The sequence below is a fragment of the Perca fluviatilis genome, chromosome 13, assembly GCF_010015445.1.
Source record: "Perca fluviatilis chromosome 13, GENO_Pfluv_1.0, whole genome shotgun sequence".
Classification (NCBI taxonomy): Eukaryota; Metazoa; Chordata; class Actinopteri; order Perciformes; family Percidae; genus Perca; species Perca fluviatilis.
The window spans coordinates 498528-515297 of NC_053124.1; the positions used below are offsets into that span (position 1 = coordinate 498528).

Consider the following 16770-nt stretch of genomic DNA (forward strand, 5'->3'; position numbering starts at 1 on the left):
CCATACAGCCCTACTGTTATTGTACGCAGACAATCAGACCCCAAGTAAGTTGTAAATGGGCCAAGAAAACAGAATAAGGGAGAGATGTTCAGTGCCTGTCCTATTATGTCATTAATTTTTTTACATAATGTATTGTTAATTAGAAACAAGTAAGTGTAAGTCATTGGTTCAGGACCGGATTGGCCTGACGAAGAAACTCCTCTTGATCCTGTTTCTGCCTTCAGGATGTTGTAGCGCCTCCCTGACCACAGCAGAGAGAAGAGTTTGTTGTTGTGGTGATGGAGGTCTTTCTTTTTTATCCTTTTAGTCCTCGTCCTGCACCTCCTGGTGTAAATGTCTTGGAGGGCTGAGAGTTGACATCAGATGGTGCATGCAGCTACAAACACTGCACTGCTAAGTTTAAAGCTACTACTAGACACACACACACACACACACACACACACACACACACACACACATCTTGGCTGCAAACCAAGATACCTCTGATTAATTTCTGTGACATACTGTATATTGTAAAGTAGTCCAGCAGTCGGATCCAAACTGTTGGTTGGACAGTCTGATCGAATTAAAAGTACATTTCTATAACAAGATTCTGACAGGCAGGCACTATTCTGGCCATGTGGCATACAAATATCTGATAATATCCACAGAATATCCACACTTATGTACATAGTGCATATAAAGACACATGGGTTAAACCTCTAGCTCTTGCTTCACCATTGAATCCCATTTTTCTCCAAAACAGGAGAGCTCATCTGTGGCCTTATAGTGCTAAAGATCTGATTGTGCACAATTCAGCAACTAGTGTTTACACCTATGAGGAGTGGGTGTTGCCAATTGGTGTTTAGAGCTTGGCATTGTGATGTGATTGGTGTTGCTTTCCAAAGGGACCAGAGAAATTTTGATTTGAATGGTGTGCCTAATGTAGACAACTGTGTGTAGTGTTTTGCAAAAAGTGTGATACAGAATTGGACACTGAGTGTAATGCAGAAATTGTGCTTGCAATATTGCAGACTTGGTTTAGGGATTTGGTACATGAGTTTCAAGTTTCAGTGATTGCGTTTCAAGTTCCAACAATTGGGAAAAACTGTAAACATCAAATCTTTTTTAGGCCGGATATCCACTGTCTTGGGCCTCCTTTGTGATGGCATTGTAAACTCTGGTGGATTTGTGAGGACTATGGTTAACTGCTCCTCAGATCTCTGCAGGGTAAATCCAGACAGCTAGCTAGACTATCTGTCCAATCAGAGTTTTCTGTTGCACGACTAAAACTACTTTTGAACGTACACATGTTCCACCAAAACAAGTTCCTTCCTGAGGCTGTTTTGCAGAGGCACCATGGCTCCGTCAAGTGCTTAGCGCCGCCCAAGATGATTGTGATTGATTTAAAGAAATGCCAATAAACCAGAGCATGTTTTTCTCCCATCCCAGAATGCTGTGTGGACTCCCCAGACCCTCCTCCGCAGCGTTGTGGAGGAAGGTCTGGCAAAGCAAGACTAGTCTTTCCCCTATGGACGGGAACCCCTGCCAGGCCAAAAAAAGTATCCTTTTTTTAATGCCAAAAAAAAGGCAAAATATCCATTCCAGTTTTTGTTTACGATATATTCATTATGCAGCGGCGCACATCCGTTTGTCAAGGAACATGCAAGTGTCTGTTGTCTTACTGTAACTGCTAAAGTCAGTTGAACAGGTGAAGTGAAGATTACGATGTCGGTACCAGTTACTTACAGACTCGATAATGAACAAATATGCTACCGTGCTGACGGATTTGGTGTTTTTAGCTGAGCTAGACCAGAGAATATTCTGCTCTCATTGTTCTGTGAAGTTTGCTAGAAGCATTTTATTGTCATATACAGATGTTACTAAAGACAGAAGGTGTGTGTGTGTTTGTGTGTGTGTGTGTGTGTGTGTGTGTGTGTGTGTGTGTGTGTGTGTGTGTGTGTGTGTGTGTGTGTGTGTGCTTGAGTGCGTGCATGCATGCATGCGTGTGTGAGTGCGTGCGTGTGTGTGTTTGTGGTTTTGATACCTTGCACATTTGCATTGTATTTGGTTACACCCTGCATTGTGTTGTTGTCTTTTCACAGTGCCTTTGTGTTGCCTACTGTTCTACTGACCACAGCAACCATTAATCTTCCTATTAACAACTGTAAGTGAATGCTACTTCTCAAACATGGAAGAATGAGTGGAGTGAATCATGGATAACTCAGTATTTTATCATTGTGATTTATGCACTGATAAGCAACTGTACTATTAAAAGAGTTGAGTGCAAACTTGTCACTAGTGTAACCTGCCCAGTACTGCCACAATGTCATTAACAATAGTTGCAATTAGACAATGAGTTAACGTAGGTATGTGTTAACGTCACAGATCCCTGTACAACCCTGTGAAATGCATCACCATCAAATATTTACATTCTTCACCTTTTCACTCCACCTACAACTTGTTTTGTCAAAGGATTTGGTAAATACTGAAAAAATAACCAGATTTAATACACTATGATGACTAATGAGAAGAACGTGTGTGTGTGTGTGTGTGTGTGTGTGTGTGTGTGTGTGTGTGTGTGTGTGTGTGTGTGTGTGTGTGTGTGTGTGTGTGTGTGTGTGTGTGTGCATCACACAAAATTAAAATGTCTCATCTCAGAGGACTAATTATTAAAGCAAACAGTCAGAAAGTATTAGAACAGTGACACAAAGTGAAATAAAGACTATGAGGAAGACCCCCACTTTTGAGGATATTTACATAAACATACAATATGTGTAGTAGTCCTTCAAATGTAGCAGACTGAAAATAATTGGACAAATTAAACTCAAATAAAGTCATCTCATTTAATTTGCCTATTGCAAAACATCTTTCACCCACAGATTGTTGGTATCTTCCCTGCTATGATCATCTTGGGCCTTTTTCTCCTCAGTCTGGTCTTCAACAGTGAAACATGATCAGTGGGATTGAGGTCAGGTGACTGAATGGGGTGTGTAAGAACATTTCAAAATATGTTTTTTCTATCTTTGGGCAGTGGAATTACTTTTGCATCTTTCTATTGAGAGATAAATTGTAAATGCCTGGGCCCGTATTCATAAAGAATCTTAACGCAAAGAGTAGCTCCTAGTGACGAAATTCTAAGAAAATTCTTAGAAATGTGGGCGTTTACTCTTAAAATTAAAGAAAAACTCCTAGTAAAGAAAAAAGTAATTCAGAAAGAATCTCAACCCTTAAAAGAGGTCTTAAGGTCAAAATTGTTAGGAGCATGGATGAGGACTTTTAAGAGGCTTAAGAGTTTCTTTAGCAGAGGAGAAAATGGCAGAAAGACGAAGGAGAAGAAATGTGCTGCAGACAATGGATGACAGTGAGTTAATACGACGCTATAGATTAGATCGTGCAGGGATTATGTTTGTGACTGATCTTATTAGAGACGCGGATAACATCTCCGACACAGCGCAAGCCATAGCGCCCAGAAATGAAAGTTATCACTACATTACGATATTTGGCAACTGGGAAAATGCAACAATGCAGTAGTGATGATTTGGGTCTGTCACAACCTTCTGTAAGCAGAGTGATCACACAAACAATTACAGCACTTTCAGAACCTCTTATTGTTTCGCAGTTCATTTCGTTTCCACTGGACATTCCCACCTTGCAGGCTCAAAAAACTGCATTTATGAATATAGCAGGCTTCCCTGGTGTTGTCGGAGTAATTGATGGAACCCACATCCGAATTATTGCACCGTCGGAAGACGCAGGATGTTTATGTTAATAGAAAGAGGTACCACATCATAAACGTTCAAGTTGTTTTCGTGCAGATTATAAGATTGTAGACATTGTTGCAAAATGGCCCGGCCAACACGTGATGCCAGGATACTGGCAGAAAGTGGCCTGACACATCTGTTTGAAGGACGTCATATTCCAGCAAATTGCCACTTGTTAGGGGCGGACAGTGGTTATCCTTGTAAACCATGGCTCCTCACACCTTACCTCCGTCCTGACCAGGGGTCACAGCTAAATTACAACAGGTAACAGTGACAACACATACACTTAATGTGTGTGGACTTCAAATTTAGAGAACAACAAATGTGTTGCAGTAGTATTTGTAGGCTACTCTACTTCCCATAAATAACCTACCATTTTGTTTTGAAAATATCAACTGAATTCTGTTAATTTTCATTAACTCACAGAGCTCACAAGAAAACACGAGCCGTAGTTGAGCGGGGTATTGGTCAACTAAAGAGGCGCTTTCACATTTTGCATGGAGAGGTGCGACTGGCACCAGAAAAGGTCTGCAAAGTGATAACAGCCTGTGCAGTGCTTCATAACATCTGTAAAGCTAGACAAATTGCAGACCCTCCCACGGACAATCGGGCTGATGAAGAGGATGATGAAGAATACCCTCCACAAGGGAGGGATCTGTCCCAAAGTGGGAATCCTTACAGAGCTCAGTTTACTAATTTGCATTTCATGTAAGTTACTGTGAATGTAATATAAAAATCGTGACTAAACAGACACACCTTAGCCAACATTTTCATTAGAAAGATATTATGAAGACACAAAAAAATATTATTTGTTATTAGTTTTATTTTTGAGTAGCTCAATTTTTAGTTTGTAGTACTCCTCCTGTAGATGGAGTACTATTTTCTGCTGCTTTAGGACATCCATCTCCAGTTTTTGGTCTACTAGGGATGGTGTTGGAGCAGCTGCGGTGGCAGCAGAAGGAATGAGGCGCTTCGGGCTGAGGGTCGCCCACCTGCGATGTCGACGGTCCCCATTCCTCTGCTGAAGGCTCTGTGCTACTGAAGGGAGAAAACATTTAATGTCTGTTATTTAAAATAAATGTAGGCCAATTTATTTTATTTTTTTTTCCGTTCATAGAATGCCAGATAGAAATGGCCTTGCCTATGTTAAATAAAAATGTGTCTTTATATTGTGTTACTTGGCTGTTGGTTTATTAAAATTACCATTTTTATAGTTCCACCAGCTGAATCATTGAGCTGTCTGTGCCCTCCTTCAAACCGGTGATACTCGTTTCTGAGTGACCTAAGATGTTAAAAACGGTTTGGGCTACTTGGGACAGCTGTTTAGCAGGTGGTCCCCCCCCTAAAAAACAATACAGTGGACCACATGTACAGTAGGCTATACATATATAATTGTTAGAGATAAGTTTGCCAGCGTACAAAAAAGTGTTATAGCACTCACCTGTGCGTGAAGACTCCCGCTTGTGTGCTGCAATTTCCTCTCTGGCTTTTGATTGCAACACATACCAGCGTTTCTCACAGTCTTCATTGAGCGCAGCCGGGGAATGAACCGTTAATAGTTTGTGCTATACGCTCCCATGTCTGCTTCTTGTCCCGTGCTGTGACACGTGCCACGTGTCCACGTGCTGTGTGAATTTTCCTTTAAGAATGGCCTTGTGTTCCTCCACTAACTGGGCTAACAGTAAACACTGTTCCTCTGTCCAGTTGGGCTTTCTCGCCCTTCTTGGTTTTGATTCCATGTTTGATACATTCAAACCAACATTCAAACCACCACTTAAATAGACATGCCATTAATCAGTGTAATTGGAAAGAGTGGAACGATTTTTATCATTCTAAGCCAATCAAATACCTTTTTAGGAAATTAACAGCATGGTAAAAAAAAAGGATTTATATACACATATATAATGTGTGTGTGTGTGTGTGTGTGTGTGTGTGTGTGAGAACGGTCAAATAAGGAAAAATTACACATGTAATTTCAAAGTGAAGGCTTAGAATAGACCCTTTACTTAAAATCACTCTTTTTTTCCTTCTTGGACAACCAACCAATCACAGTCTTCAAAAGATTGTGTCATACATGGCAACGGGGTCAACCCCGCCTCCTCACTAAGATAAAAGTTTTTGTCTTTTCCTTACTCAGAGTTGCTCTCAGATCGTTCCCGAATTGCTCTTAGGCTAAGACTCCTACATAAGAGTTTTTAAGCTAAATTAAGAGTTTTCTGAGAGGATTCTTAGATTCTTTATGAATACGGGCCCTGGTATTTAGTGACAAACAGGGCATGCAGTATAGTCTCACAATCCCTGGTTGTTTGTCATTACATGTTAACTTTAAATAATTTACCTCTACAAACTTTCCAATCCATCGTTTTATGAGAGCATAACCTATATATACTAGTGTAGACCTTTGGTATCATTTCGGGCATTATTAGTGGGGTAATTTAAGAGATTCAAACGTGGGTCCATTAGCCCCGCGCTAAGCTACTCAGCGGCTAACGCTACTCTACGCTAACTCGCCCAGTGTTAGACCCAGGTGAAAAAAGCTTCTGGGGGGGTGTTTGGCTCGAGGTCATGGTGCAAAGGACCCTAGGGTAAATTACTCCGAACCATCACTTTAAGAAAATGCATAGATATAGATCACATCACGCAACAATAAGAAAACACGCAAATAGATCATAACACGCAACATTAAGTGACCACATGCCAGAGATGTTCACAAGTCATTTTTTGGAAGTCGAAGTCAAGTCTCAAGTCTCTGGCCATCTGATCTGTCCCTAACACTGTATTATTAAATCTTATGAATTCAAAGCATGTCCTGTAGCTACCATCCATACAGTACAGTATCAACATCAGCTGTGGGATAACTTTATGGGCTCTACTGCAATGCAATCTGAAGAATCACAAATTAAGAACTGTTTCAATTTCATAACTGTATTTTGGTGTGGGAAATTATTTTGCTTGCCACTAATAACATCTGCATAAAACTGACATATGTGTCTGTGGGGGAAATAGCTAAACGTTTCTATCAAGTTTTTTTTTCTGAAATAAAATGTGGGCAGTGCAGCCAAGAGTGGATGTGAACTTGTGACGGGAAAAATATCACGTATGCTTTAAAGGAGCTAGCTTAATTTTCTTACATCCAGAACTTACATTGGGTCTCCAACTTAGGACATCGTATATTCTAATCTTCTGCTACACATCCCTCTAGCCCTCAGACCTGGTGAAATATTAACCTAAGTCTGTCACATCATATGGATACAACTATAAAGATACAATTTACCTGTTCCCAGCATTAGCACAACACTTAGCGATGGTTAGCTTGTTACCTGTGACGATATATGCTAAATGTAACGTCTCTATCATATTATCCAGTGACTGACCTGTCTGGGAGCGTTTGGAGATGCCTGGTGAAGTCTGACGTTGTTGATCCGGCATCATTTATCTTGGTCCACACACCTTGCATGTAGCTGTTGGCTTACTGCCACGGTTTACCAAGTTATTGAAAGCTAAACTAATGACAAAAGGCACAATTCCGGGAGGACTTGGTGTCGCCATCGTCAATGTATTTGTTAATATGGGAGTGTGAGCACATAAGGCATAACGCATGCGTTACGTTGCACATTATGGCAAAGGGCAGGGGACATGCAGCTCGTCATACGTTTCCACAATGTATATGTGTCAATTAAAAAAAATAGAAATAAATGAATACATTTAGATTTTAAAAGCAATAATTGCATGAAAACATGTTGTTGACGAGTCTCGAAGCTCGAGTCCGAGTCAAGTCTGAAGTCTTTTGGGTCGAGTCGCAAGTCAAGTCTGAAGTCAGCTGTTTGTGCAACTTAATTACAACTCGAGTCCGAGTCTCAGACTCGAGTCTCAGACTCGAGTCCCCATCTCTGACACACGCAAAGAGATCACATCACGAAAAATTAGGAAAACGCACGCAAATAAACCACAACACAACAGAAGTGTTTCCAGGGGACTTTAAAATGATGCACACATCTGGCTTGCTTGCTGCAGTTTGACATCTAAACTTGGCTATAAGTCAGAGTTGTTAGGAAATAAGCTACGTTTTTTTTGGCTTTTTCATTTCATTGACAATGGATGATTCTGATATTAACTATTGCAGATATCTGCTGTTAAACTAGCGATAGCCTTTTGCTTACTCTAGTTAGCCTTTTGCTAACTAATGTTTTGATGTTGTCAAATTGATTAAGATTATTTCTTAATTTGCTTGAGCTTTGTCTCCTAATTCAATTCCGATATACACACAATTGCCATGTGCTATATTAACTGGCTAGATTGATGGACTAGATTCCCATTGGACTCATAACAACAGTATGTAACGTTAGGTTAAAACTTTTGTATGGTACAAACTTTGAACTTTTCTTACAATTGACATGTCTGCTGTCAGTCAGAGGTTTCGTTAGACTTTCTCCTCCTTCAATTTGACTGACAGAATCCTAAATATTAAGTCATAATATATTATAACCTTTATTTAATGTTTATATTTTAAGGGGAATGAGACAGTGAATTTGAAATATATATATATATATATATATTTTTTTTTTTTTAAACATCCCGATCACAGTAACATTTAAAATACCCGTTTCAACGCTGTAAGTTCAGTCACTCAGGGGCTGCTATGTCAGTCAGGACACTTTTTTTACACCTAGAAGATGTGCTGATTTGTTGCCTGAAATGATTAGCTATAACACACTAGAATCTAAAGACATATTACAATAAATAAAACAATAAATGTTCTTTAGGTGAAAAAAAACATCAGAGTTGAACATCAGAAGACAGCTTCTTCTGGCACTTTCTCCTCTCATTTCACTCTGCAGCCAGCAGTTTAAAGATCAGCTCATCACAGGTAACATAACTCCGATCAATAAGATTCAATAAGAAAGACTTACTTTTCTATCAATTCATAAAACAGATAACAATCACTATTAAGAAATGTTTTTTATTTAGTGTAATTAATTATTTAATAATAAAAGTAAAATGTGAGAACTGTGTCATACACTCAGCCACAATGTTCAGAGGAAATGTCTGTGTATTATAATGTATATAACGTGGCGTTTTAATTGTAAATTAGGTGTGACTGTGGTTGTAAATTTGTATATTTTAATGTTTTGTATTTCACTTGCATGGAATTTTTATTGTGTTAATGATCTGTTAAGGGACTATGGGCGGAAAATAGCACTACAACCTGGCACAATGCATCTCTCCTTGTTCTTATACATGGTTAATGTTAACTTGTGCATTGTCCCTGTTTAAATAAAATGAATCTAATGAATCTAAATGCATACGCACAAAACGGGGCTGAAAATGTGCGTACGCCACTTCCCACGCAAAGGTTGTGATTTATAAAAAACTAACTTGACGGGAGAATGTGCGGTCCTCCACGCAAACTCTGACCCATGCCTACGCACATTTTGGAGACAATGGTAACTTGCGACGCAGATGGTGAGGTGGTGAACTGAAGTCAGACTGCAGAGAGTAAATGGGAATAAGTATTGATGCCTCACACACATTCTTTCACTCCATATCATCCACATTACCATGAAGATGACTACGCTGGTGAAGAACGCTAATGGAAGAATCAGGAGAAAAAGAGACTTCAGGGACCATGACGATGATAATATGCCGATTTAGATTTTATAAAGCTGAGTTCTTGGTTCTCTGTACTGAATTGGGTCCAGTAGAGAGGGCAACGCGCCGGAACCGGGCCATCCTGGTCCATCCTGGTCCAAATAGGCTACAGGTCCTCGCCACTCTGGGGACAACCGGCTGTTTCCAGAGGGAAATGTCAGACAGCTAAGTGTTTTTTTTAAATAAATATTATATATAATCTTCAACTTTATCACTAAGGCTTGTTTGGATTTAATATACAGTTCTGTTAAATCTTATCATATAGGTCTGGTATATCAAAGCTGTCCCCGAGTGCCGTAATGCCTGCTGTTTTGGACGTATTATTAATATATGTAGTCTATAGATCCGGGTTCCATACACTGTGCAAGAACAGGCCAAAATTATAATTCAATTTGCAGCAATTCCTGAATGTCTGAGAAGTTTTTTGCTTTTTCTCTGGCAGTCATCATGATTCGGCATGACTCGGTGTAACGAAAGAACAACTGCCAGTGTCATTCATATACTGATCAGCATTCACGAGGTGCTTTGCATTGACTATTTATGGTCAAACTATTTATGGTATTTATGGCGTGTACAGGGCGGGATAAGAGGCTGAGCCACGTACGCACACTTGTAGGTAATCTCTGATTTATAAAGGGAACATTGCTTACAGGTGTGCGTACACACGGTTTCATAAATTTGACTTTTTTCCGGCGTACGCCACTTTGGGCTTTTGGGCGTACGTACACTTATAGTAAGGATCTATATTTTATAAATGAGACCCCTGGTCTGACAAGCTGGTATGTATGTGATGCATTGCCATCTTTCAAGTCTTCATTAAATTGTCTTGCTTTAACAGGAAAGTGAAAACTGAATGACCATATAAGGAAAACCTGAAGATGGCAGCAAGTTTGGTGCCATCCTTCTGGGTGTGGAGAAGGAAGACAATATGGACATCATCCTCTGTTCTCAAAAGACTTATGAAGATGAAAATATAGTTCAGCTTTTCTGATGTAGACATACCCATTTTTCATCACCAGTATATATGGATCACGGAAGGATCACTCTATCTTAGGTTCAACTTGTTTTCTGTATAGGGTCTTCTATTGTGATATAACTGATGCAAGATAGTCATTACTATTTTCTTTTTTTTTTGTATCCTTATTTTTTATTGATTTTAAACAACCAACAGTCTTACAATATATGTATTTTTTTAATATGTTTACAAGTCCAGATACAATGAAACTAACTTTTATAACTTTTTATACAAGTGTCCAGAATGTTAGGGTTAATCTTATGGAGTTTCTTTGGAGTTATATATGTTCTCATGAGCCAATTACATTGAATTAACCTCAATCTACTATTAATAGTCATAGTTTATGCTTGACAACATGCCTTTTCCCATTCTCATAACTATTTTCTTAATGGTGCGTGTTGTGATCTATTTGCATACGTTTTCTTAATGTTAAGTGTTGCGGTTTATTTGGATCCATAATTTGATAATGGATCCAGTTCTGGACTACAGTGGGGTTGCATCATGCAGGGCCCCCAGAGCCTCTCTCACATTACAGAGGATGTGTAAGATTTTAGGTGTGGTTGATATTTTGAACCCAGCTGGGAGGGACTATATATTTTTTTTGTCATTGCACAAGACATATTCTAGAATATACTTTTTTTAAATGTACAAATCACTGGCTCCCTCAGCTATAGGATGTGTGATAGGAAATATCGTAATCTCTGACTAAGCGTGGGTGTGCCTAGACCTGCTGCCTCAAAGTGAGAGAAGGTGCTCTTATAGCTGGCGCCTTAACTCCTCCCTTTAACAGGAGCCAGAAAATATAGAAGGCAAGACAAAATTATTTTGAATCGTGAGACAAAGCAGGAAAATGAATCGCTAGATACTTAAAACAGAGGTTAGTCAGCTTCCATTAGTCGTCTGTCGTTAGATCCAATTCTGGAGATGTTTTTACGTAGCTTATTAGCTTTAGAGCAAGACACCCAGCTAATGGGAGCCAAGTTAGCCACAGTTAGTAACGTTAAACTGGCATGCACCGAAGTCAAAACCTAACTTAGACCCACATAGACAAGTGCTTAAATGTAGCTTGATAATACTGTTGAACAAAAGGTGTTTGTGTGAGGTTGGAAAATAAAGGTTCACCACGTTATCTGGGAACGTGCTGGCTGTGGATTGTCAGCGCTGCTCCTCCTATTAGAGTGCATTTAGTGACGTTGGGTGCAGTCATTTTGCGCACAACACCTGTCAGCTAGCGTCAATAAAATCATATTATGTGGCAAACACTGTATGGTAGATGTCTGCAGGGGACTAAGCCTTGTGTTACAGTCATCGACAGCGCTCTGTGTCATTATATTGACACAGAGCTTAATATTGCTTAATATTGGCTTAGCAACTTTAAAAACTGTTTACTGTTAATTTTAACTATTGTTTAAATTGGACAAACGTGTCTGCTAAATACAATAACCATAACCCTTCCCAAAAGCTACAATAAAGCTGAGAGTAGTATATGCCCTGGAAAAGAGCACCAATACAAGAGAAGCTAATTAAGCTATTCAAGGAACACTGATCAACAGCGGTTAGGGTAATACCTAACCCTAACCTCCTAACCCTAACACCCTATCAACACTGATTTTATAGATCACACAGACTTTTCAGCTACCCAACAGGCTAACAGCTAGCATTTTCAATGTAAGCTTAAACAGTTAGGTTACATGACAGCCACTAATTTTAATGTTACAGCCAAACTGCTTGTTGTTGTTATGACGTGAGGCGCGCGCACACACACACACACACACACACACACACACACACACACACACACACACACACACACACACACAGCCTCCCTCTCTTCCTGAGAGTCCTTGTTAATTTGCCTACTTCTTCACATCGTCATCTACTCTCTCTTCCATCTTTTCCTCACTTGCTCCCATGGTCATGGTCACTCGCCTCCTTCTTCCCTGTCTTGATCATGTTGTTTCTGCTTCTATAGCCAGCCACCTCTTCTCCTTCCACTACTTCAGGTAATGCTGATGTTGAAGCAGCTACTACAGCCCCAAACATGTCAGAAATTTAGGCACATTTTGAGGAATCCACCTATAGATTCTTATGGCCTAATTTACTAACACTAGCGCAGTTTGCGCTGCGTCTGTTTATGTGAGTTCGGTAATAGCGCACGCTATGCTTCCACATTTTGCGTAGTATTTATCAACCCTGACACCCATCAGCCAATCAGCATCTTTCTCCACCCATTAGACCGTAAATTGCGCTGTAGCAAAGCGGTACTGGTGCTATGATATGACTGAGTGCAGACTGCGATATTCCCACTGCTGATGCTATGAAATGAAATGAAATGCTTTGAAATGATCCTGATGCCAATATTTGTAATGTAGCGAGGAGTTTAACAACTGCTGGAATGGGATGTGAACGCTGAGTGGGAGATTCAATTTCATCTTTGATTTCTTCCAGTAACTCTAATATTGCATGGCTGCTTGATCCGTAACGCTAAATGATGTTGTGCTCCCTGACAAAGTGTGATTCTTGTGTTAAAAATATTTTCAGCCTCGCCTATGTCTTCGTCTTGCTCAAATTACTGTTGCCATTTCACCAGCGGCATAAAGGTCTACGAGGAAACTCGACTGCGGCTGGTTTACACCTGCTTTTAAGAGGCGGAGAATTTCCCCCGCAGAATAGAGGCGCGCTCTTACTGACAGTCTTTGTAAATACCACGGAATATATAATCAGGTGCACTTTGCGCTTATCCTCCAACCTGATCTCACAGAATTCCGTAAAATGAACACGGGCCCTTAACTCTAAATCCGTGGCAGTTTCACGGAATTGCAACAAAATCCGTTAAACTGCCACGGAATAATTCCGTTAAATGAACACGGATCGCCAACGGATCGTCAAATTCCGTGATGGGCCCACGGAAGAATTCCGTGAAATGAACACGGATTGCCGAAAAAGAAACACGGGCTTACTTGACACGCAAGAAGAACGGAATTTTCAAACATTCCGTACCACCACCACGGAATGAACTGTTACCAGTCCGTGCCCATTTTACGGAATTCAGTGAGACCAGTCTGTATCCTCCCACCTTTTCGGGTGGAACTCCCACTTTCCCCACGACCCTCCCACGAATGCATATTGAAAGCGCAACTTGTCTCTTCTCGCTCATGTGGCAGACAATCTGCGATTTTACCCAAGTGCGCCCTGTTTGTAAATAGCCCGCATCGGTTACGTCCGTCTTTGCGACCAATTAGCGCCTGGAAACAGACGCAAACGGCTTGATAAATCTAGCCCTTAATCTTTTTCTCCTGTAATTTCTCTGCACCTCCCTTGCGCGTTGGTGGTCGTTTGTCCATTTTAACGTGGATGCTAAACTTCCAGCACAACTATTACAGCTCGTGTCTCAGGGCCGGGAGGCATGGCCATAGTGGGATTCATAAATTTGCGGCCCGGAGTGGGGAAGGGGGTTCCTGGATTTGATTGGGTCAGGCCAGTGCCAATACAGAAAATTAACCAATGGGCCGCTGTTAGTTCTTTATGGGCCGGCCCGGCCAAAAAATAAAAAAAGGCCTATTTATATCGGCGATTCGGTCCAAAAGTGCTTCGGCCCACCGGGAAAATGCCCGGTATGCCAGATGGCCAGTCCAGCCCTGGAAACCGACAACCCTAACAGTTCTTGCCCCATTATTGCCCTTACAAAGCCTGTCAAACTGTATGGTGAGGCAAAAACACATCTGATAATCTCTCACTTAAATATCGTTTGGACCAAAGTGGCCCGGCTGTTTGAGCTGGATCTATATCTAAATATCTCATTAATGTTTAGCAAAATCCAAAGTTATGTATTGGTAGAACTTCCCCTTTTTTGGAGGGATTGGTTGGAAAAGGGAATTGTCACACTGGAGGATCTGTATCTCGGTGGCATATTGAAATCCTTTGAGGATGTGGTACAGCAATTTGGAATCCCTATATCTAAACTTTTTAGATATTTGCAACTTCACCATCTGTTAGACAGAACTGGTCTGAAAGAAATCAAATTCTTGGAAATGTAAGACAGAGGACGGCCAATTACTTCATACCCTATCCGGTCCTGGGATAAGGTCCAGGAGTTTTGGATAGAAGATAACATACGTTAAGATAGACTTTATTAATCCCACACTGGGGAAATTCCCTTCTTACAGCAGCTCAAAATAAAAATTCACACACATCAGAATAACACAAATACACATTAAATAGACATAAGAAAAATATACAAAAACTATTATAAGAAATAGAAAAAATAGAATAACGTAGGCGCCGGCGCAGGCAGCAAATGTCTGTCTATCATCTCTTTGGTTTGGACATTTAATGCAATTTATTTGTAGCCTACAATCCTTCAAAAGTTGCTTCAGTGCATCACTACTCTACTCCAACTTACAGTTAGTTTTTTTTTTTTTTTTTTCAATTTGCTAAAACACAATTTTGCAAACTAGGCTGGTTTTATCAAAATACTCAAACCACACACCCAAACTGCAAAATACCTCATATATCCTGCAAAATGAAGCACTGCAACCAAAACTACATAGCATTATCAAAATCAAACTTTTGCACCAAATAGCACACACTTCATTCATATTACCAGATTTTTGTCTAACCATCTACACACTGTTTGGCATAATGGAAAGCACTCTCATCTTTAGTATGCTTTACTATAATACTAAAATAGTTCAAATTGAAGAAAATTCTTCAGATTGTTCACATGCACAGAAATATTTGCAGATACACACACATGCTGTTGAAACATTTATTGTTTTATTTTTCACCAAACAAGTCAGTGCAACATATGCACAGCAGATATATTTAGATTGGACTGAACAAAAATATGCTCACAAAAAACAGTAAACTGAAAAAGAAAACAAAAGTGACATTTTGAATCGCAAATTGTGTGTAAAGCAGAAAATGTGTTTAGACTTTTGGAGACTTGAGAAGAGGTTTTCTCTCTGTGTGTCAGTTTACTGTAAATAACTGTGCTATGCATGTCATTTTAGTGTGTTAGCAATTGGAAAAAAGTGTAAAGCTACCGCTCACCAGACAGGACTGTTTAACTCCAGTTAACTCTCGGGTATATACTGAACTTGGAAAGACTGCCCTCCGATACTTTACACCTTATAAATGGAATGAATGACAGATTGTTTTAAAACTGGAATGTCTCATAGCACTGGTCGTTTTTAACAATCTATATATTTGGTGATCTCTGTGCTTTTCTGATGTCTGGCTATGTATGCAAATGTGGATGAAAATGAATGGATGCCCAGCTGCCTGGAAGGTAGCAATACACAGTAAAAGGGCCAAACATGCCTGTTCCTTTAATCAAATTGACAGACACACACACACACACACCATTCCATTGTCGCTTATGTGTTTGTGTTGTAGCTTTTGTATTTGTGTTGTAGCTTTTATGTTTGTGTTATAGATTTTGTATTTGTGTTGAATAATCTCGGCCAACGTATGAGACGGATTTACAGTAATATGATTTTTTCAATATTTAACATTCAACAAACATTTTAAATGCTAACAGATATAGTAATAATTCAGGCATTCATATTTATTTCCTGTGTTAATTTATTGTGTGAATTAATGTTCCTAAAATTGTGCAGGGAACATCATTAAAGAAAACACTAGATCAGTTATTTATCATTGGCTTTTAGAGAAAACTTGCTATGCAGAAAAACACTGTTGACATTATCTACCTTAGTATTTACAATATTTATATTATACTTATATGTTTCAAGTTCCACATCCTGTAAAAAACTGAAATATAGCAAAAATAAAACAATAAATACAAAACCATAAATAACTACATAATTGTTAATCCATGCTGTTTTTCACTGTTGATGGAGTTCATGTTTCTTTACTCTGCCTCTGTCTCTGCTCACCGCAGTCTGCATGGAAGGACAAACACAAATCAGATCCAGTGGGACTCTAACACTTGTGAACAGAAACCTAGAAGCTTATCAGAATTGTTGCAGATTTGTTTTTTTAAACTATGTGCTCTGAACCCATTGTTAGTACATTTTCATTTATAGAAGGCATGCCTTTGTTTAATAAACTCACAAAGCCCATCCGCCTTGTATTGTCAGACAGCACCTTGGTGTAGGTGTCAAACAAAAGTAATGATAAGTAAACTGTGATTAAGGCCTATTGTTGAGAGATAGGGAGAGGCCAGAGTCAATTCACTCCCTCTGCATTTCAACACAGCATTAGATAACTATCAGTTTCAAAACATGCTGTCCGAATTCAACTGTATGTATTTATTTAGCCATTTATTATAATGTTGCTGCAAATAGAAACGCCTGTATGTCAACTCTTCAGGAACTATTCTTGTGTTGCTCTTGGTGA

The 16770-nt window shown here is 39.6% G+C and overlaps 1 long non-coding RNA gene across 3 annotated transcripts; it reads right to left on the minus strand.

Annotated features, from left to right (window-relative positions):
• Positions 1-4548: 4548 nt before the first annotated feature.
• LOC120571759 lies at positions 4549-5266 on the minus strand. Of its 3 annotated transcripts, XR_005641290.1 has the most exons (3): positions 5185-5260; positions 4947-5085; positions 4549-4781 (listed from the first exon to the last, which is right to left on the minus strand). It is a non-coding gene; the product is annotated as an uncharacterized LOC120571759 (long non-coding RNA). The 3 variants fall into 3 exon arrangements; XR_005641288.1 differs by lacking the exon at positions 4947-5085 and having other exon boundaries at positions 5185-5266; XR_005641289.1 differs by having other exon boundaries at positions 4947-5260.
• Positions 5267-16770: the final 11504 nt, after the last annotated feature.